The 23,194-nt window shown below is 44.8% G+C and overlaps 1 protein-coding gene across 4 annotated transcripts in view; it reads left to right on the forward strand.

Moving 5' to 3' along the window:
• ITPRID1 (ITPR interacting domain containing 1) overlaps positions 1-23,194 on the forward strand; it is an 826,173-nt gene that overhangs the window by 285,585 nt on the left and 517,394 nt on the right. The gene's annotated exons all lie outside the window — the stretch shown is intronic.

The following is a 23,194-nucleotide window of genomic DNA, read 5'->3' on the forward strand; positions in this document are numbered from 1 at the left end:
GTGGTGATTTTAGAGAATCGATAGATGGTAGCATACCCATATGAGACCTCACAATTGGGGACAAACACAATATATGCCCTCAATCTGGTGCTACGATCATATAAATCTGGAAGTCAGGGTGCACTTTATTGGACATGCAAGCTAGAATAGCAGAATTTAAACATATGAGTGGTTAGAATATAGGGTGATAAAGGCAGCAATATAGTTGTTCTCAATACTCAAGATTACTAAGTATGGTTAATGAACACTTTGCTACCCCAGGGTGTTACAAAAAACTTGCAGGAAATCCAACGCAGCAAACGGTAATGGACCTTTCAATCCTAATTCAGGGTTGGCACTCACGTGGTTTGCTCACCAATGAAGAGAAACATTTTCTTCTCAGGCCATTTCCAGTCATTCCGACTATGTATTTTCTCCCCAAAATCCACAAAGAGTTTACAGTGCTACCGGAGGTCAGATCCATTATGAGTGGCCTAGGGTGGGCCACTGAAGGCCTATCCCAATACATTGATACTGCCATCAAGAGTATTGTTCCAACTCTCCCAGCTTATCTACGAGACACGACACACACCTTACAAATACTGCAAACTGTTAAATGGTGTCCACATTACATGTTAGCTAGTTTTGATGTTAAAGCACTTTATACATCCATCCAGCACAATTGGGCACTAGACACTACAGATTTTACATTTCGCAATCATTCTTCATCACATACTCAACATGTTCAAATGATTAAGGAGTTTCTAGCATTCACCCTAGATCATATTCAATTTTTGTTTAATGGCATATATTATGTGCAAACCAGGGGTGTGGCCATGGGAGCCAAATATGCTCCATCCTTGTCCAACCTCTTCATGGTGTATTTTCAGCATAACTACATTTACAGGCATCATCAATTCTATGATAACATCATTATATGGAAAAGGTACATCGATGATGTTTTGCTCATATGCAATGGCACTCCAGAATGCTTTGAAGAATTTTCCAAGTATCTCAATTGTAATTCTTTTGGTATTGAATTTTCTGGACATGTCAGCTCTCAACAGTTAAATTTCTTAGATCTAACAATCAGTATCATTAATAAGTCTATTCAACACAAACCTTCAGAAAAATAACTGTGGTAAATGCTATTTTACATACCACCAGTTGTCATAAACACTCTGTTATACACAATATTCCTTTTGGTGAATTTTATCAAGCATGCAGGAATTGTAGTACTCAAATCTCTTATGAACATGAGTGTGCACAGATCAGGCAGAGGTTTTCGGAATGAGGATATTCCCATGATTGCATACAAATAGGAATGAAATGAGCTAATTCGATACAGCGTGATTCAATTGTCACCCCCACCAGTACTAAGAAGACTCCGACACACTCTGAAGTGCAGTTCATTACCAAATATGCACAAAACAGTGGGACTTTGTTTCAATTGCTCAATAAACACTGGTATTTGCTCCGATTGGACCCAGATCTTCACTCCTATATTTCGGAACGTCCCAAACTGGTGTTTACCAGGAACCAGACACTTAGAGGCCAATTATGCCCCTCGTTCCTCACACCAAAGCCTGTCCTGTTGGACAACACCATGTGGCTGCCATCCAAACCTAAGGGATTTTACAAATGTGGTACATGTAACTTTTAGAAATTCACCATGTGCACCAATCTGTTCATGTGCCATAATGGCCTTAGCGTGCAAATACGTGATTTCATTAATTGCAAATCAAAGTTTGTGGTTTACGCCATTCTATGTGTTTGTGGAAAATTATATGTAGGATCTACCATTAGGGAACTGCGAGTATGCATTAGGGAACACTTTGCACATCTGAATAGCCAAGATCCGAAATTGCCTCTAGCCAACCATTGGCAAGAACATCATCAACTAGATTCTGTGAAAGCCACGCGTTTCATTGGACTACTTCAAGCACATGCACATCCGAGAGGAGGCGATCGACAATTATTACTGTGTCAACTTGAAGCATGTATCATCTGTCAGTTTAGAAGCATGACTTTGGGTTTAAACAAGGACACAGAACTACATGTTTTCCTGTAACACTTGTCACCAGCTAAAATAACACTTACCTTGTATGGCAGTATCTCCTGCTTCTTCTTTCCGTGGTTTATGCAAGAATAGTGGCCATGATTAGAAATGAACCTCAGTGTGAGTCATGCTGTTAGGTCTCCTCCTTTTCACAAACTGCAGTCAATGTTCTGATTAACATTCTGTTACTCATTCCCAACCTTCATTTATTTTGGATCTCTTGTATCCATTATGTTCTACATTGGTTCTGTATTATTTCTAGCATGAGACTGAAGAATATGCTTGCGTCAAATCGGTCAAATACTATCAGTATTTATTCCCAATATTCACCCCTTTTGATGTCTTTTACACATTTCTGTCATAAATTAGCAAGACGCCTTCGGGCTGGGACGCGTATGCAGCTCATTTTATTATATAACATCCATTAGCAATAGCATTGTGTGTATTCACGACATAGTTATATTGCTACGGATACAACACGGGTTTCCTGCCCGTGCTGACACGATATCTAATGTATCGGTCTAGCTCTTTTCACGTAACGGCGTGAAGTCACATCACGTGATTCACCAGGTAATGGCATTGAAACTGGACATTTCAACTTTAAAACCACACACGCAGCTTTCGCGAGTAAGAAATAGAGGCAAAAATTGCGGAGACTCGTATCTGGTATTGAGGTACGCGAACATGCACAATCTGCTCGGATTACTTCACCAGGTGCAGATGGCACAGTTAAATTACATATTGTTTATGGATTATACAATTGGTGTCGCTCTTTTCCAGACCGCTTGATATACAAGTGACATATTTATTCACACTGCCTGGCACAGCCTTCATCATTCACTCCCAGTTTACTACAACAGGAACAATTATCAGGTATTTCCAGTGCCTGCATTTTTTTCTTTTTTTCCTTTCAATTAGGGATTACCAATCCTTGGTTTTGAGACATGGTCTCATCACTTACTTCATATCTTGCAGGAGGACTGGCTGTCAATGCGCATCCACCACATTCAGCACCTGCATTCGACTTTTCAGGCTACAGACACCAGCAGTATATGTCCGGTAATATTTGCAGGATTTAGATTTTGCATTCGGTTTTGTTTGGAATAGGTTTCCAGATGCAGCACTTTGGTGTATTTTACTTTTACTGTTTCACTGTTGGGCACAGGTCTCCTAACTAGTTGCAACACTAACATGAGAGCCTGCTCAGCATGCATGTCTCTACTATATCTGTTTGTGATCTGGAAGTGGCGATTTGACAGCATGTTCTTACACTGAGCTTTTCTCCACTTGCACCTGAAGGCACTTGCTTGCATTAAATAAGGTGAACTCCCCCTTGTCTTTATGCAGGGATTTTTGCTTATTGTCCTTTAAACATGGCTGTGTAGGCATTACAATGTGGACATGAATGTGTATTTTGTTGTGAATCTGTAATGGGGCTTATGACCCGTTTTGTTTATTTGTTTTGTTTTTACCTTGGATTCATCTCATGACGCTATGATTGGGTGATTCACCTGTCAACTCATTTATGGTAATGTATCGGTTTTATATATGTTTTGGGTTGTTTATATGTTTAATGTTTTGTCTGGCCTCCGACCCTTTGTCTACTCTCCCGCGTTTGAAATATAAACTGCATCTTTTGTTTTACTTTTCGGTTTAACCCACTGCTGATATTTGTGCATACTTTCATTTTGTTTCGTCTTGCATATCTTGTTCTTTTATATGCTATACAATGTGCAATGTAGACATTATTCTCTTTACTCTTGTAATGCTCAGTCTTGACTTGAGAAAGACCTTGTAATAGGTCGAAACACGTGTCGGCAGACTTGCTCCAGACATTTGTAGAGGAACGCAATACAAGATTTCATGTCAACCGTTTTTCTGCTTCAGCTAGTACATTACTTGTAGCAACATGGCAATACAATTGGGTGTTCTTTAATCTCCATACAAGCAGCGCATCAAAGTAGTGGAACCATTATTTTTACTTTGTATTTTGTGTGAGTAGGCCGGAGGCACCTACTAGCTCCACTATGGTGCAGCAGCTGTTGGCACCAGTTTGAGAAACATTGCTAATTAACTTCATTAGCCCTAGCGCTTCAGACGCCTGGCATCCCTCAATCTCAAAGTTGCTTTAAGAATATAGGGTGATTTCCCCATGTAGTAGCAGCAGTTCTGTTTGGTTGAACAGCCTGATTGTGATTGAGGAGTCGCAGGTACAAACTGCTGAACGAACTGTGAATAGTCCACGAAAACAACAAAAGAGTGAGGTGAAAGGTGGGCAGGAAAAAAATAGAAAAATCAAAAGAAGGGACTGCCCTATAGGCAGCATAGTCTCGCAAATTCCTGCAGAATATCTAGTGAGCTGCTCAGTACAGAGAAAAGGATAAGGTGGTAGTTCAAATGAAAGAGATCTTAAATGAGTGGACGACAGGAAAACATATTGTCAGGGTGCAGGGAAACGTTTGAGTGCTGCTAGTAGATCAGTAGTGAGGAAATAGAAAATCCTTTTGAAGAGGAAGAGACTATAATCGCCCATCTGAGAAAATAAAAGTGTGGGGGGGTAAGAAAAGGAAGAAAACCTCCAAAGGAAAAGAAGATATATGGCAATTGCTTTATCCTGTGAGTGTGGGTGAAGAGCAGGATACAGAGAATCTAAGTGTTGTATCCCTGAGGCGGGAAGACAATCATGATGGGTTTGAAGTGAAGGACTGCTCGGGTGATAAAAGTGCACCAAGCAGAAGTGGGGAGATGGGGAAGGTGCCTATGAAAGGGGGAGGTGAAAGGTAGGGGATACAATGAGAGGAAGGTGGGGGAGTTTAGGGGGGGGGGGATATCACAGGCAGCACCCTGACTCATTTTAAAGGCCCTTTTTGTTTGAAAATGTCCACGATTTTTAGAAATGAAATTGAACTTCCTCTGAATAGAGCAAGGGTATTGTCGATTTTTAAAAGTGTTCATGCGTTGGTTATATTACCTTCGGGCGATATGAAACATTTTTTTTAATGAATGCACAATGCACTTTCTTACAGAACTGGTTTAGGACCTGCTTTGTGCTGCTCAGGAGGACTTTCTCCAGATGGGTTACAATGTTTACGTACCAAAATATAACGAGTTGGAGTGTTGCCTGGATGAGAAGACGAAGTGTGGGGGAACTCTGTGGGGGAGTGGTACGTAAAATAGACGTCTCAGGATGGAGGCAGGTTTTTGTCAATTCACCAGCCTCAAGTGAATGTGAATGGGGGTAGTTGTCTAGCTCCTTCCAGTGCAGAAGCGATCCCTGACGGGGATATTCAGTTGTTGGGGCCATTGTTTCTGTGCTGGAATACCAGAAGCTATATTAGCTTTATAAGCAGTGAAACATGTTAGGATTCAAAAGTGTATGATCTCCTGGCATAATAAGAAACCTGGCTAACTGAGATACCTGGTTCTCGATTGTAATAAAGAAGGCAACAAAGGGGGAAAGTGGTTGACCATTTGGGGAACTATTAGTTGCCATATAAAATGCCTCAGTGTGGGTCCCTCAGCCATGGAAATCTTGCTCTTAGTTGATCCTAGTGGTGGATTTAACCAACACCCATCCTGTGTCTAAGCAATCGTGTTTGTTTATTAATGTTTATATTTATCTACTTAGTGCTGACAAAGATGATATTAGAGCTGAATTTGATACATTATTGCTAAAGTGGCACACTGCATTTTTGAAATCCATGTTTATAAGTGTGGGGTATTTCAATTGTTTTTGTCCATACCCTGACACTTTTAATGATGAACTAAATTGTCCAATTGAGACAGATAGCTTAGAATTGAGAAGTTATAAAGAAACAAAGTGTCTTGGGGTATTTTATTGACCAAATATATATGAAGAGATGGAACCTGATTAGAGTTAATGGCAATGTTGATGGGGACAGGAACGAACTGCCATCCTACTTGGCTTGGCCCCTTTCCGCAGCCCACACTCAACTTTTTATCTATCATGGATACAATGTTCGCAAGGTTACCTCATTACATGTAAAGCGTAACCCAAAAAGTGACCAGGCTATGTTAAGCCTTAATCTACATTTTCTGAAGGATAAGAGTAATTTTGCTGTTCTGTCATGCAAACACCTTTCAGCTAACAATTTGTGAATATAGATACATTCAACCTGATAGTTGAGGCTGATGGGCTCTATGTGAAAGATGATGGCCAGTGCACTTCCCTTTGGGCTTTTAGGAGGTGGGTGGGGGTGCTCGATTCAGAAAGGAGTTGGAAGCAAAGGCCTATTTAGCACTCATAGGTATGAGTTTGATAGAGAGGTTAGGGACCGAAAGAGATACGTGACTGATTTCAGGAACATTTCAAATGAAGCTGTGATGAAAAAAGGAGACAGAAGGGGTCATTCCGACCCTGGCGGTAGGGGGTTAACAGGGCCCCATTAACCCTCTACCGCCTCATTACGAGTTCCGCTCGCGGGACCCGCTAAGGACACCTGGTAAAACCAGGCATGCTCCCCATTCCCATTGAGGCGTATGGGGGCTCGACTGGGAATGGGAATGGGTTCCTGGAATGGGGAAATAACGGGCCCTCCAAGGTCGGAATGACCCGGTATTTCCTCATTCCAGGAACCCGGACCCGGTACACGGAATGGGGGTAGCCATGCTGCAAATAGCGGCATGGCTTCCTCCAGGGTCGTAATGACCCCCAGAGTCTTGTTATAAAACAGAATTGTAAAAATTATCTTATAATACATAAAATGTTAGGATATATACAAAACAGTGAAAAGTTGATAAAAGTGTTGGTGGATCATGATGATTGGGGAATTTGCAGAGTTTAAATGGAAATGAAATACATCAACGGTCAAGCCAAGCAAATTGTATTAAAGAGGAAGCTTGTGTGGCCCATATCTCTTATCCTTTAGACAGTGCCGTTTCATCAGAGGGAGTTAATTCAGGAGAAGCTTTAGAGCCCTGGGAACTAAATTGTGATCTAGAGGATGTAATGTTAGTGATAGGAAAACTGAAAAACTCCAGGGCAATAGGCCCTGATGGGATTTCCAATATGGTGCTAAAAGGAAATATAGAACTTTGGGCAAAATGTCTGTTTGTTTATTTGACCAAATTGCACAGCAACTATTATTGCCTCCTTCCCGGCATCATGTGATTAGAGTGCCAATATACAGACATAGACAGGAGCCTAATAGCTATCCTCCAATCTCCTTGATTGATTCCATGAGTAAGATTCTAGCAGGCTTTTTTTTAAATAGGAATTAGTACAATGGGTGGACAGAACCTCTAGACTTAGCATTTGTCAAACAGTGTTTAGAAAGGGTCTGTGAATGGCTTTGAATGGGCTTGTGTTCACCTTATTACATGCGGAGACAGTGTTGGAGAAGACAAATCGCTATATGTTGGTTGTTTTGATATGTCAGCAGCTTTTGATAGGGTGGACAGAAGTCGTGTGTGGAGTAAACTAGTTAATTGGGGGATCTCACATAGTCATATTAAAGCTATTTTACTCTAAAAATAAGGTGTGAGTTTGAGTAAACTTAGAAGGAGTCCTGCCTATAGAGGTACGAGTGAGTACTGGTTTATGAAAGGAGTTTGTATTGGCACGACCCTTTTTAATTTGTATATTTCTGTTCTTCGTCATGCGCTACACAAAGTAGCCACCTCCCCTCCAAGATTAGGTTCTGTGAATTTGGGGTTGCTAGCATATGCGGATGATATTGTCATTTACGATAGGATGCCTATAGGTATACAGAGGGCTTTAAATGCAGTGGGGCAAAACGTGTCAGAAAATTATTTAGTAATTAACCCAGAGAAATCACATATGATTTTTTTGTATAATAAAAGGGCACATTATAAGGCCTGCACATGCAGTAATAATAAGGTGATTGTTGAGGTTCAGACACTAGTTTATTTAGGTTTTATTGTTTCATCTAAAAGCCACCTAGTGACGATAACGGTGGCAGGGAAGTTAGAGGTTTTAATTATACAAATGAAGGTGATTCATGTTAAGTTCTGTTTTACTCTTTGAGTCAGTGCTACAATTTTATAAGATATAAGAAGAGAGTGATACCCAAGTTTTTATATGGTGTGGGAGTATTACCTGTGACTCTAAGGAAGTGGTTGGGGGTTTTCGAGGGTAAGCTATGGCGTGATGTATTGGGTCTGCCCAAGTCAGTGCCCTTTGCTGTTATTTATTTAGAACTAGGACTTAGTTCCTGATGATACATCTTTAAATATTATACATTGAGGCTATATTTTAAGATAAGGAGGATAAAGGTGAAACCCTTTACAATACATTGGGTACTATCTACCAAGAGATGGGTGGTGTGTCTGTGACAGATTTTATGGATCTGTGTATAGAATTTGTAAGGAAAGCTTCTATAGGCCCTGACAACGATTATCTGGTATTAAACAAAACGTTAAAGCAATAGGACTGCATTGAAAATTGGGATAGCATCCAACATCTACAATTTTATGGGAATTTAAGTGTACATCAGCTGGTTTTCAGTTGCCCTTACCTTACCTTCTGAAATCCCCATCACAATCATTCAGAATATGGATTTAAAAATGTTCGACTGAACTGTTTACTTACGTTAGAAGTGTTGGGTCCACGTATTGGCATGGTGCCTGAAAGAAGGTCATGCCAGCTCTTTAAAACAGACCAGTTGGAATCTCTCAGGCACTTTAAAGTGATAGTCTTCAAGAGAGCCGAGTTTGATATTTGGGGATGTGTGTCTACTTTACAAGCATGATTATTGGGGACAGTCTGTGGAAACAGTTAATGCTGGAGAAAACATTATGTCTATCAATTGCACTTGTGGATTTTTTTAAAAATATATTTGTCCGGTTGGGAGATATTCAGTCCATTACATTTATGTTATTGAGTGTACAGGATTGACAATGCCCTTTTTAATAATAATACATACTTGTTTGGATGAGCTGGAGCAGGCGAAGCAGTGGTAATGGGGATGGATTAGCCCTGTACCATTTGGGGGACAGTGCAAGAGGGGCAAGAGCCAGGACCATGTGAGAGACCAAGAGGGGCACGGACAACTGAGAGGCCTACTGCTAGCTGGCAGAGGGCATAAAGGGCACTAAAACCCTTAGTTGGAATGGGTACCCTATCCCTTATTCAGTCACAGGACAGAAAGAGAGAGAGAGAGAGAGAGAGAGAGGCATAGGCAGGAATAATGTACTTAGAGTGAGAAGGGCATCATAACTCTAGGGTTGAAAAATTAACATATCCCTCTGGGTGAGAAATGCATCATGTCACTTATACCAGAGAATAGTGAGGAATCCCCTAGGGTGAGAATTCCACCATATCTTTTGGAGTGAGAAGGACACTATAGCCCTTGGGACAAAGAACGAGAAGGCCAGAGAAAACCCTTCTCGTGGGGAGGGAGCTCTAATCCTTCATAAAAAAGTGAGGGAGAGGAACAGAGTTATGAGTGATTCCTTAGTGAGTGAGATGAACATCTTTAGTTCCACAGTGAAATGGAACATGATGACACTGCATACGTAAGCATTGCACCAGGCACTACCCTTCTGATGTTGATTACAAACAGAAAGCATTTGACAATTCACATGTGAAGAAGACAGGAGTCAAAGAAACAGCTGAATGTTATTTTCCTTGGACTGTGACAGTGTCTGGGTGCTTTAAGAAGAAGACTTTGATTGAAGCTAAGAAGCGGCTGCTCACCACATTCCTGACACTTTTTTGTGCTTTTGCTTTGCAGGAGAGTAGAGGCCAGGAATTCTTGATAGCGGTTTTGATGTCACTCAATGTCTTTCATTGCAATCAAATACACCAACCATGCACCCCCACATCAGTGTATCACAGACCAATGGGCAGGGTTAAAGGCTGTAGCACAGTGTGCCGTTGTACTACTTGCCCATAGACATGACCAAAGGCTGTAACTTGCAACGCCTTTGTATCACTTCCCAATAGGCAGGATCAAAGTCTGTATGTAATACAGCATGCCTCTGTATCACCAATAGGCAAGATTACCAATATACAGGATCAAAGGCTGTAACAAAGAATGCCCCGAGTATCACTTCCCAAAAGGCAGGATCAAAGACTATAACACGTTATGCCTTTTATACTTACCAATAAGCAGAAAGGACCAAAGGCTGAATTCCTTTGTATCACCAATGGGCAGCATCAGAATGTGTAACACAGTTTGCCTTCATATCACTGATCAATAGGCAGGATCATTGTCTGTAAAACAGAATGCTTTTGTAGTATTTACCGATGGGCAGGTGCCAATTCTGTAACATAAACTGCCTTTGCAGTAGGTGCCTTGTAAATCAACAATGCATTAATACATAAATACATCAGAAGTGCCCTATTCTGTCCTAGCTAGCCAGAGTCAGTGTATCAGTGCCTTTACCATGTGAAAAGTTCACTCACCTGTCCAGCTGTTAGAGAATTGGCACCTGACCAATAATGAATGATAAATGGGAAGAGAGTCCCATACTTTCTCAGAACACCAGACTGCGTTTGTAAGGTTGTCCTTTGAGACAACAAACACATCCCAAACTGGTGGCTGTATTACATTGATACATTTTGCAGTAAGCTCATGCATTTGTTTTGGCAAAGCATCTAATCTAACGATTGCTCAAGTCTAGCATCACTAACATATTTTCTATTGGCATTGTGTAAACCTTCCAGTAGCATCAGAGAGGACCGGTGGGACTCATCCTATCCACTCATGGTGTGGCTGCATAGTAACAGCCACATCACTCTGGTCACATTTCTTTCTCCGTCACAATTATTTCTGCATCCCTTATGTTGCCACATAACATTTGAGTGTGGAGGGGCAGGGTGGTACATACAGGCTGGTTTCTAGGCAATATGGTGCCCAGGGAAAACAGCTAAAGTGTGACCCTGCAACTTGCGCACAGTTCCCTCAAATGCTGCAAACGTGCCCCCATGAGCAATATTTTCCCTGCGGCATACCCAACCTCAGAGTGCCGCTCTTGCCTCTGACATATCAAAGCAGAAGGTACATCTTCCACAACTATGGGCCACATGACCGGGGGTTGGCAAAAGCATGTGTGTAGGCTGGCTCCCCACCCAGTTAAAGACCTTGCATCATTCAGATCCATCAAACACTGCAGTATGTTATTCATCACCCATACATCTCAATCTCTTTGAGTCGCCTAAGTGGATGAAATCAGATTTAGCATAGAAAGCCGGTTGAAATGTATGGCTGGTATTTGGCTTGCTGTGTTTTTGAACTGGCTCCATAGTGGGTGACACGCGCCAAAGCTGTGTGAGTTGCGAGTTATGCCTCACCATTCTGTTAGGAAAGGATGATACCCTGCATGTGATGGTGCCATGAGTGAGACAAGGCACACATCAGCATCTGGTGCACATCACACAAATGATCAACATTATGTATACAAATAGTGCAAACCTACGATTTTTTGGGGGAGTTCAGAATGGTGTATTGTGGGCTGGAAAATGATCTGACATTTTTCATGTGTCAGCCAGTCACATGGCGATTGCAACATGTTTTCAGGAACTGTTGAGAACCGACCTAAATACCAATACCAGTAACTGTCAGATAGGGCTGGGTTCTGACACTTACCTGGGCCACCACCACCGATCAGGTAACAAGCAACTTGTCCAGCGAGAGAAACAGCTTGTTATGGAGTAGGAGGCACCCAAGATCCCGGGAGAGATGAGAGCATTTGTTCCTTCATCTTTTTCCCCTTTTCTGTGTGTGCAGCACAACCTTTCCTGATCCCTATCTGCAACCTGTTCCTACTTTCGGCCAGCATTCTCTCATTCACTCGTACATAATTTCCTTTTTTTAAATTCCTTTCTGTATTCCTTTTGTTTTTTGTTCAATCCACTGTTTTCTTTTGATCTTTTACCCCTTTTCTTTTACTTGTTTTTTTTCTCATTTGACACTTGATTTGCTTTCTTCGTCGTTAACTGCCTTTTGTTTTTCATGCAATGTTCACTTTCTTCCTTTCCCCCTCTATTCTTTGATTCGTGTACATTTTCTTTCTTTGATTTCTCCTTTCATTCCTATGTTCATATTCTCAGCCCTTTTCCATATGCTAACGCCGTCCATGATCTTTCTCCCCCTCATTTTCTTACTAAGCCCATCCAGCACCTCAAGATCTCCCATCACCCACCCTCCCCTTCTCTTAAGTTTTACTTGGATTCAGCTTTTATTGTAAGGCATTTCAGCAACCACTCAGCCCTGACAATCCCCTCGCTGTGGGGGTGGTGAGGGGGGGAGTAATGGTCCCAACTTGTCTAAGGCTGGCAGCGCCCTGCTAATGTTAGGACCATTTAGGATTGTGTTTGTGGGAGGGGGAGCGCTAGAGGGAAAAGCAGGCTTCTGTCTTTTGTCCGTGGTCAGTGCGCTGCTGAAACAGACGTTCATCTGATGAAACTGCCAGGTCCTCACTACCTGTCCCTGATGCGGGGAGACTGATACACACCCGCCCCTGCAGTGCCCCTTCCCCCACGTTGAGCCCCAGGCCGCTGCCTGCTCCGCCCGCCCCTAGAAACGGATATGGGTACATATCTACTTTTTCTCTTCCATAATTAATTTTGGCATTTGTTCTAGGGTGCAATATAACTATCCCACGGACTAGAGACGATGGCCCTCATTACAACACCGGCGGTAACCAATGGTGCTATTAGCACCATGGTTGCTGCCGGTATTGTAACGAGTCCGCCAATGGTAAATGGGGAAATACCGCCCCATTCCAAGGTTGGCGGGGCGGTAATTCCCCATTTACCATTGGCCCTTCCACATTCCCATTTTTGCCCCATAGGGCTCAATGGGGAAGGTGGAAATTACAGTACCGCAAATTGCGGTACCGTAATTACCTCAGAAGTCCCTTTGCGGGTCCCTACTTTAACGGCTGGTCCAGACCAGCCGTTAAGGTCAGGAGCCGCAAAGGGGCCTCGTAATCAGGCGTTAAGGGTTTAACGGTGCCGACACCTTTTACGGCGCCGTTAAACCCTTAACGCCAGGGTCGTAATGGCCCCCAATCTATTCTCTCTGGACGGGACCACCTACCAGTATACTTTTTTTTATTTTTATTTTTAATTTTTCGTCAGCAGAGGTATAAAGCATATACATACATCAGAGCAGGTAAAGCATTATGTACATACATGAGTGAATACAGGGGTATACAGAGACAATGGAGCAACATCGTGGGGGGGATGACACATCGCAGGGCAATAAGTTCCCAAGTTCTTCAAGAAGGAGGCTGGGGGGAATCATCCACTGTGGAAGTATCATATAAGCCATTTAAGTATCTATTGAAGGCAGACCATATGTTTCGGGGTCAAGAGCGAGCTGGGATCATTTCAATAAACCCTTCTTCACAGTTTCGGGACCATGTGAGCAGATTTAACCATTTCTGGATCGAAGGGGGGGGGTGGGACTCTTCCAGTTTTGCAACACATTTTTTTGCCACTATACAGCCAATATTCAGGAACTTAGCCATGCTCTTGGCTCCCTCAGACTGCCATATCCCAAACAGAACACCCAACGGATCAGTGTCAACCACAGAATCAGTAATTTCAGATAGTGTTTCCAAAACCCTGCCCCAGAACGCAGTCAGGTCTGGACAGTTCCAAAACATGTGTAGATGGTCAGCCCCCTCCGCGCCGCAGCGGGGGCAAGGTCGTGGGTCAGCGTGCGCAAAGCTGGAAAACCTGCGCGGGGTATAGTACAGCCTATTTAACAACTTATACTGTATGGTTCGGTAAAGGAAGTTTAGGGAGACCCTATTGGTATGAGAACACATCTTCTCCCATAGGTTCTCGGTGAGCTCCAACTCCAGTTCAGACGCCCAGTCGTCTCGGGCCTTGGAGGGCCGGGGGGGGGCCAGTGGTCAGTAAGAGCTTGTACAGTGAGGATACCACCCCACGAGCGCCTCCCGAGTTGGCGATGTAGGCAGCCCCAGGGGAATCCAGAGGTTCATTGGGAAAGTCAGGCCACGCATCTCTGAAAGCAGCGCAGAGTCTACAGAACTGCAAGGCTTCCAGTGCGGAACCCGAGTGGCCTGGTCTCCAAGTTTGTGGCGTTATGAACTGTCCTTCAGGGTAGAAGTCAGTTAGGGCATGATATCCCAGGTCTTCCCAGTGTCGTGCCAGTGCTGTGTCGAATGTGGGTTCCATCCCGGGGAATCTCCAGGCGGGGAGCAATTTGCAGTATGGGTGTTGTTCGGTGCAGGTCTCTAATATCCGGCCCCAAGCCTGCACCGTGGTATAGAATGGGTCGATGGGTGAATCAGGTTCGTAGTGTTGGTGTAGGATTAAGGACATTATGTTGGTGCCTATTTCTGCCAGTGTTTCCAGCTTGACATGGGGACAAGGTGGGGGCCCGGGGTACCAGTAGGAGGCAAACTGCGCCTGTGCTGTGGTCCAGTATCGCAGCTTGTCGGGGGCGGTGAATCCCCCTCTGTCATAGGGGAGTGTCATGTCTGACCATTTTTTACGTACGGCACCAGAGTGCAATAGGAATTGGGCATACAGCTTGTGTAAGTTTACGAAGTATCTTTTTCCGGGCCAGATAGGGACATTGCTAAATATGTACAATAATTTTGCGAGCAAAATCATTTTCACCAGCGAGAGCCTCCCGGCCAGTGAAAGTGGAAGGGTGCGCCAGCGTGCTATCTTGGCTTCCGCTTGCTCTGCTGTAGCTAGGTAGTTGTCGGCCAGCAATGTGTCTTTGGTCAGGGACACCTGGACTCCCAGATATTTGACCCCACCCGGGGACCAGCGGAGCGGGTACTCAGTGGCAGGTTGTGGCGTGAAGCTGGTGAAGGGAAAGATTTCGGATTTAGTATAGTTTATAGTGAACCCAGAATGCATGCCTATACGGGTAATATCGCGCAGGATTGGGTCAAGGTGAACAGCCGGGTCTCTTATAAACAACAGCACGTTGTCAGTATAGAGCGAAATAATTTCAGGGGAGTCTTTCAGCCGTATGCCTTTGCGTGAATGTCACTCCCTTACGTAGTCCGTCATTGGCTCTATTGCAAGGGCGAACAGGATCGGGGGAATGGGCAGCCCTGTCGGGTACCTCTAAAAAGGGGGATCAGGCCCAACATCTGGGAGTTGACACGTACCCTGGCCAACGGGGAGGTATACAGTAACTTAATGTATGCCATCATATTGGGCCCTACGCCCATAGTTTCCAACACCAACCACATGTATTTCCAGGACCCCATGTCAAATGCCTTCTGGGCATCTAGTGTAACTGCGACTGCACTCACCCCCTGGTCAATACGAGACATAACATTGAACAACCTCCTAATGCTATGGGATGTGGACCTCCCAGGCACGAAGCCTGCTTGGTCATCATGGACCATATATGGCATGACCGGGAGGAAGCGAATGGCAATCACTTTAGCAAAATGTTTGGTGCCTAAATTCATTAGCGAGAGGGGCCTGTATGATCGGCCCTCATCGTTGGGCTTACCGGGTTTAAGTAAAACTGTTATAACGGCCTCGCGTAACGTTGGGGGAAGGGAACCCAGCTGGAGTGACTGATTCCATACTTCGAGTAGTTTAGGGGCTAGTATGGCCATGTGGTCTTGATAAAATTCTGCGGTCAGCCCTTCAGGGCCCGGTGCATTACTCTTAGGGCACTTAGATATGGCTTCAACTATTTCATCTAGTTGGAAGGGGGAGACTATCTGGTCCCTGGTTGTGGGGGAGATACAGGTTGTGGGAATCTGCTCGAGGAGGTCTTGCATAAAGGAATTGCTGTGTTCCGTGGGCTGAGAGTATAGGTCTGTATAAAAGTCCGTAAAGACTTCAAGGATCTGTTGGTCGGACCAGAGAGTTGTCCCCTGGTTGTCCTTTACACAATTGATCTGAGTTTGGCCCCAATCGCCCCTGGCCAGGGTGGCCAATGTTTTCCCGGGTCTATCGCCCTCCCCATATTTCCACGCAGCCTGCAGGCGGCTAAAGTATTGCACCTCTCTAGTGGCCTGCTCGTTAAAGAATTGGATTTCTTTACTGATTTGGAGTAGAGTGGCAGGGTCAACCGAGGACGGGATCCCTCTCCAGTTCGCACAATTTGGTTTCGGAGCGGCCAAGGGCTCATCTTATAGTCTTAAGGACTCCTGCCTCCCTGGATATAGACATTCAGGCTTTGAAAGCGTCCCATCGGACTCCCAGGGGGGTGGACTGGGGTGTGCTGAACTCAAAGTAGGTCTGAATATCGGCAAGAATGTCCGCCTTGAACACTATGTCCTGCAATGCAGAAGACTTGAACCTCCAAGTATTGACGGTCGGAGGAGGCACTCCCAGTTCCAGGGACATCAAGATTGGTGAGTGGTCCGACAGGGTGTAGGCCAAGATTTGTGTTTCCACCACCCTCCCCAGTATTGCGCTTGACAGAAGGAACATGTAAATTCTGGACAAGCTATCGTGCACCGAGGAGTAGTGGGTGCATTCGCGTGTTTGTGGATGTAATAATTCAGCATGCATCTTGGATATCGAGTGTTGTACTATGTGCTAGGAGTCTTCGGGCCGCACCAGATAGTGGTCTGGGGGCTGTCTCTGTCCTGTCCAATTCAATGTCTAAAATGAAGTTCATATCACCCCCCCAGATAATGTGCACCCCAACATAGCCCAGTAATAAAGACACCACCCCGTCAACAAAGTCAGGGGAGTCCACATTAGGGCCATAGGTGTTTACCAGCAAATATTCACTGTTAGCTATAGTGTAGTGCAGTATCACATACCTTCCCTCTGGGTCTATATAGCTCTTGTGGAGTAAATACTTGAGTTATTTATGAATCATCGTCAGTATCCCTCTGGCCCCGGTCGAGTAAGAGGTGGAATATCTGTGGGGGCCCCATGCTGGTACCATACATTTGGACAGGGCGCCCATGGAATGTGTTTCCTGTAACAGTAGAATTTTGCATTCATGTCTATTGGCGTAGGTCATGATTTTTCGTGCCTTGGTGTAATTACTTAAACACTGAATGTTCCGGGACATCACTGTAGTAGGCATTCTAGTATTCTAAGGAACATCCCACCACTGTCACCATGGTCTACAAGTAGGGCGGAGCAAGCCCTCAAGTGGGCGCCCCGATGTCATGTGGTCTGCCTGTCTGCCTCTGCCTTTTGCAATAACGGTTTCCAAAATCCCAACATTACCACCACCAACCCTCGCTGCCCTCCCCCAACTTGCAGTGTATATACCCCACCCCAAGCACAGGTATCACCAATTAACTCGACACTCCCTGAGCAGACGAGGTCAAAGGGCACTATCCAACAGGGATATGCCCCTACTATGGCCCAACCGGGGCCAACCAGCAATAACACCCAACCAAACATAAACTTTGCAATTGCAGTGAGGTGTGCTGTTGCCATGTGGACGGCCGTTTGAGCATCATGTAGGACAGCGAGAGCTGTCAAAGACAGGTTCTGCGGTAAACGGATCTTATTTCAGGTCCCAAAGTCGGTAGGCCATTGAAAACAGGATGGGGGTGAGGAGGTAGCAAGGGCTCATGGTCAGTTCCATGCTCTGGAAGGAGAACGGAGATCAATGTCCTTAGTACCAAGGGCAAGCCTGAAGCCGGATGTCTGTAGAAGGGGCTGAATTTGCTGGGTTTGCAGTACATTATTGCCATTGACATATTCAAGTTGAAGAATTACTGGACAGGTTAGGCCACATTAGGGCATTATACGTTAGATCAATCCTCGTCAGCGCAGCCACCAGTTGGGTCATGGAGAGGGATGTGCGCATCAATGAATTTCACCGCCTAGTCAGGCACAGTAAAAAAATACAATTTGCCGTTGTGTGTGATTTTGAGTCGTGTGGGGAACAGGATGGTGTACGGGACACTTTGTTCCCTAAGCAATTTTTTGATCCCGAGGAATTGGCGTCTCTCCTGTTGTACCGCTATTGAAAAATCTGGGAAAATCCTGATGGTATTGGCCTCAAGGCGTAGGTCTCCCTTCTCAGCGCTAGGCGGAGTATGAGGTCTCTGTTGCGGTAACTCAGAATCCTGGCAATGATGGGCCTTGGGATGTTGCCTGATTTGGGGCACGGTGAGAAGGCTCGGTGGGCGCGCTCGACTGTAAAGTAGGACGAGAGGGCCGGATTGCCGAGGAGGTCTCTGAGCAAGGTTTCAACAGCGTCTTCCATGCGCCCTTTCAGGGCGTTTTCCGGGACCCCAATGATTCACAGGTTGTTTCTACGAGAGCCCGACTCCAAGTCGTCGCACTTTGCTTTCACGTTTTTCATGTTGCGTGACAAGGAGGCAACTGTGTTCTGCAGGACTTGAATATATCTTCATTCGTTGATATTCTACTCTCAGCGTCAGTGATCCTGGTAGCCGCCTGGTCCACTCGTGTTTTTAGGGAGGCCACATTGGCATTGATGTCGTCAAGCTTCTCCTGGAATGAGGGGAAATTTTTGGCCATAGTTTCCATGAGTGTAGTCAAGTCGGGGGCCATTGCGCAAGGATGAGGGTCTGGGTCCGGTTCTTCCTGCAGGGATGACGTGTGGCCAGGTTCCGTCCTCAGGACGGCCTTAGCGAATTTGTCCATGGCTCCCCCTTTCGAGTTCCCGCTGGATCTATTAGACATTGCCGGTGCAGTCCCAGGTGAGATTTAGTTTGTCGGGTGCCCTCAATGGAATGGGGGGGAAGGTGAAGGCCAAGCACCCCACTAGTCCAAGGGTTCCGCAACCTCAGGCCACTCGTGCAAGGGGGGGGCCCGAGTGCAGTCCGAGGCTACAGTGATGATAGGTGGTGAGGTGTCCAATGTCTAGATTCCCCGGAGGCCCCCACAGGTGCAGGCAATCAGGGTATGGCGTCCCCCCCTAGGGTGAAGCGAGAGGCTCCGGGCTCACAAAGGCAGCAAGGCAGGGAGATGAGGGCCAGCCCCGGGGCACCGCCAACACCACAGCGCAGGCCCCCCCTCCCGCTCCTCACCTGGGTGTGACTGTCTGTAGCCCAGGATCGTGGCCCACAAATTCGGGGGGCAGCTAGGCTCAGGCCCAGCCACCTCACGCTGCGGCGAGGCAAGCGCTCCAGTGCTGATAGCAGAGAAAGGAGTCGGGGCGCGCTCCAGCGCAGGCCCCCACGGCAGCCGCCCACGCGACAGCGCACTCCAGGGGGGGCTGCCGCAGCCGATGGCAGAGTCCCGCTCCGCGGTCACCGCTCGCTGTAGTCGAGAGCAGGCAGGGAGGAGGAAGCGGAAGCCGGCCGCACGCAGAGGCCTCCGCAGGTCGACAGCCAGCTGGTCCAGAAGTCCCGTTCACTGGTTTCCCGGGACCGATTTGGGCCGAGATTGAAGGGGAGCAGGCAGGAGGGATAGGATAGTGGCTCCACAAAGTTTTAGGCTGCAAAGTTGAAAAGTACCGCAGTTGAGGGCGGATTTCGGCCGGAGTTCGGCCGGAGCCACACAGAGCTCTAAGACTAAGCAGCTATCTTGGGCTGCTCAACAGCGCCACCCCCACCTACCAGTATACTTTATTGTTGTTCTGCAGAACCTGGGAAACAGCCTTTTGTCAGGCCATTGATAAGTCTGGTTGTAATGAATTTCTGAGCGCTCTAGAGCCATGCTAAAAAATCTACGGGAAAAAGCTGTTAGCAAATTAAAAAACTAAAATGAAATATTCTTGAGAGACAAATAATGGCAGAAGGATCTCTTCGCCATGCCTTATTGTTATGAGAAAAAACATGTGAATATATTATGAGTGTATTTCTCTATGTCTCCCCCGTTTCATCTTATTCCACTTAAAAGGCGCCCATTTATCTCAAAGAGTGAATGAAATCTTACGTGCCCCGCTGACTGCTCCGCTTCAGTGGACAACTGGTTGTTCCCAGATGTAAAAGAGCTAAAGGCTCGGGACATTCCTTTGCTGTCCTTGCTGCTCAAGTATCGAATGTTTTAGCTGCAGAGCTGTAAATAACTTTACGCCCTCTTGGCCTCTTCTGACCTTGTGAGCTTTTGTATGGATAATGAGCTTAAGATTTTATGTATTGTCCTGTAACCTGAAGTATTTTGTGTTTGTGTATGCGCCCTGATGCTTACAGGCTTTGGTGCTTTATAAATAAATAAATAAATGCATGAATACATAAATAAATACATACATTTACAAATATGTATTTCATCATAAAATATAATGTCCCAAACTATTATTTTATGAACCTTGTTGGTAAAAATCCTCTAGGCTAAGAAGTGTGGAACTAAGAACGAGGGATTGAATATATGAAACACGTTTACATTTGTGAGCTTTGTGAGTATACATTAACGCTGGCAGATACACAACATCATGGCATTGTCACGGAATTAAGTAAAATATGAATACATTCACAGGCAGAAAGTTGCAATAGCCACTAGTGATAACTGCAGTACCAAGACATTGGAGAATGCCAACTATTCTACTTACAAAGGTTAAGCAAGTAAAGCTGAAAATTACAGTGCAGTAAGTACATCAGCCAAAGCAAATAAGAAGTCAAATTACATGCAACAGCTTTGAAATGCACTTTACTAAGTAAGAGGGAGATTGGTCTTGTGAAAGGAAAATAATGCCTAACAAATCTTATCCCATGTTTCATGAATGATGTTTAATACTGTGCTGACCTGAAGATAAACTCTTTTTGTACCAAAGAGGGTTTGATTACATAGAAGACCTTGGCATACTTTATGAAATGTGGAACATACTTTACTTTACATTTTCTCAAAGAGTGGGGTTACGATATTAGCATTTGGTAGTCTCTGTAGAAATGAGTACATTCCAAAAATAACCCAGTTCATGTCACCTTGATTGCCACGTGCAAGGCGATGTTATTCCCTGTGGCAAGTACAGATTGAACTTCCTTATGGGCACAGCCTTCCATATGCCCCCCTCCCTTGGGCATGTGGGTCCTATGGCAGGGACCAGTGAGGTTCCATGGACTCTTTGGACTCCCATTATTTGCAAGGGGTGGAGTGACTGGAGGCGCTCTATGTGTGTGGCTCAGCACTGGCTCGTGTCAATGGGGACCACAGGCTCTCGTACAGCGAGATGGGCTGATACATTGGCGAGGACAACCAACATTTCCTACATGCGAGGCAGGCACTGGAGATGACAGGTGGACACCCCAAGAGATTGAGTCTACTCTACAACAGGATGCATAGTATGTAACCAAATGATAATTTTAGACAATGCATGTGTCATACTCCTGATTAGACTGATCTTCGGGGCTAAACAGGAAAAGAAATACAAGATATTAAAATAATTATAAAACCCTTTTCTGATATATATGAATGTCATCATGTTGACAAGAACAATGTTTCACTTACCATTTGTTGTGACCTGTTTGTGAATGATGGCGCTGAGATTGAATGAATGATGTGGTGAATGGGTATCCCCTTGTCTTAATGTGATGTAAATGCTAAGATAAACCGGCTGCCTTCGCCAGGAAGTGTTGCCCTCATCCCTTTTCGGAAACCTACTTAAGTCGCCACATTGGCACACATATCAATGAAATCCTGGAATGTTGAAAATAAAGGAGACCATTGAGGAGACCGTAATATGAGAACTCAAGGAAGGGGAGACACCCATCGACGTACTGGCAACCTCCGGCCCCCGACCTCAGCTGTGCTACAATTTAGCACAGTTGAGAATAAAAAAAGCCACCTACCAGTACAGCAGGAAATATATGCAGCATTGTACAGTTCTGATCTTAATCATTTCATCAGTGGTCATTGTATTTCAAGACTCCAACTTCTCAGGTCTGTATTAATGGTTGTCTGCATGAATGTTTATCTACTTTTCAGCTTGCATGGCTGTGAAAAGCTCACCCTGTCTCAAGCTCTTATCGGTGGGTCACAGGGGCATAAAATGTCTTTGAGATGAACATATAGCCTAACACAAGAGATGAACACACGTTGGTGCAGAGCAGCACTTCAGTGTGAAGAGGTCTTTGTGTTTTGAAGTACCATTCTAAGGATTGCCAAAAGGTGCATGCTCTGTCAGGACTGGCCTTAGCTAAAGGAACTACGGATGTGAGACTTTCATGAGTCAACATGTGCATTGGTAGTGAGGAAGTGCATACTCCTCCAGTGGGGACCTGATTGGATGGGCACATGTGACTTGGCTACACATCGAGCTTTTAATCCTTGTCCCTGTCTTGTGTGCACAGCTTTGGACTGAACGACCCTTGGAGGGCCAGCATAGCTCTTTCCTCTTTGCTGCCCAGACACAAACAGCATGGAAACTTTGCAGCTGCAGACAGCAGCAGAAACATATGCTTCTGCGTATGCCTTGTTATTTGTTTATGTGGTTGACGGCTGGGAAACAAGGGCAGAAACTCATTCAAGTGGACCATTTTGTCCTGGGATTTTGGTGAATGAATCTTGATGGCACATGGTGGGAAACGATATAGGTGGCCAGGAAATTGCAGACCATAGAGGATCATTGGGACTATCAAGAATCTTCTTGTAAAGGCACAGGGATCCTGAGATAAATAACTGGTCACCAGTGTACATTTTCTGTCTGCATGTCTTTGCTTCAGGCCCCCAAACTCCACCTGCAGAGCTGGTCACAGTGACGAAAGGGTTCATGCAATTTATGTTCAGATACTTTTGGTCACGGTAATCAGGTTAGAGCTGTGCTTCGAGGCCAGTCTCTTAAGGATGATTCATTTATTTTTTTATAATTCTACTCAAATGAGTTTTCACTAATCACTAACGGGTTGTATATCTGCAGCTTTGTTATTTGTGACATGTTTGTTACCTTCACATGTTGCGTATGACACGGAGAAACTTCTCACAATTACAGATCCATTATGTTAGGACTTAGGAACCTGTTAACAAGTTTGGGGCCTCAAACCTTCTAATTTTACAAAGTAAGTAACTATTGGTATAAAAAAAGAGGACGCTGTTGTAGAGTCATTTTCTCGGTGTGTGTTGTTGCCCTGTATTCTCTCAAAGTTAGGTTGTTGATGTGGCATTACAATTTTGAATTAAATAAAATGCTATGTATTGTCTAATCACAGCCCGTTTTCATGCCATGCAGAATTTTAAAAATGAGATCTATTAATTCATTTTGAATGCTGAATTAGTATTACATTGTCAGTTGAAGAACAGAAAAGAGCCGATACATGATGTATTCTAGGGAATTATTCTAATTCTGCACCAGATCATATGTAATGCAAGGTTTTTAAAAGTTTTAATCTGCT

This window comes from Ambystoma mexicanum, chromosome 5p, assembly GCF_040938575.1.
Source record: "Ambystoma mexicanum isolate Mex_15411 chromosome 5p, UKY_AmexF1_1, whole genome shotgun sequence".
NCBI classification, from domain to species: Eukaryota; Metazoa; Chordata; class Amphibia; order Caudata; family Ambystomatidae; genus Ambystoma; species Ambystoma mexicanum.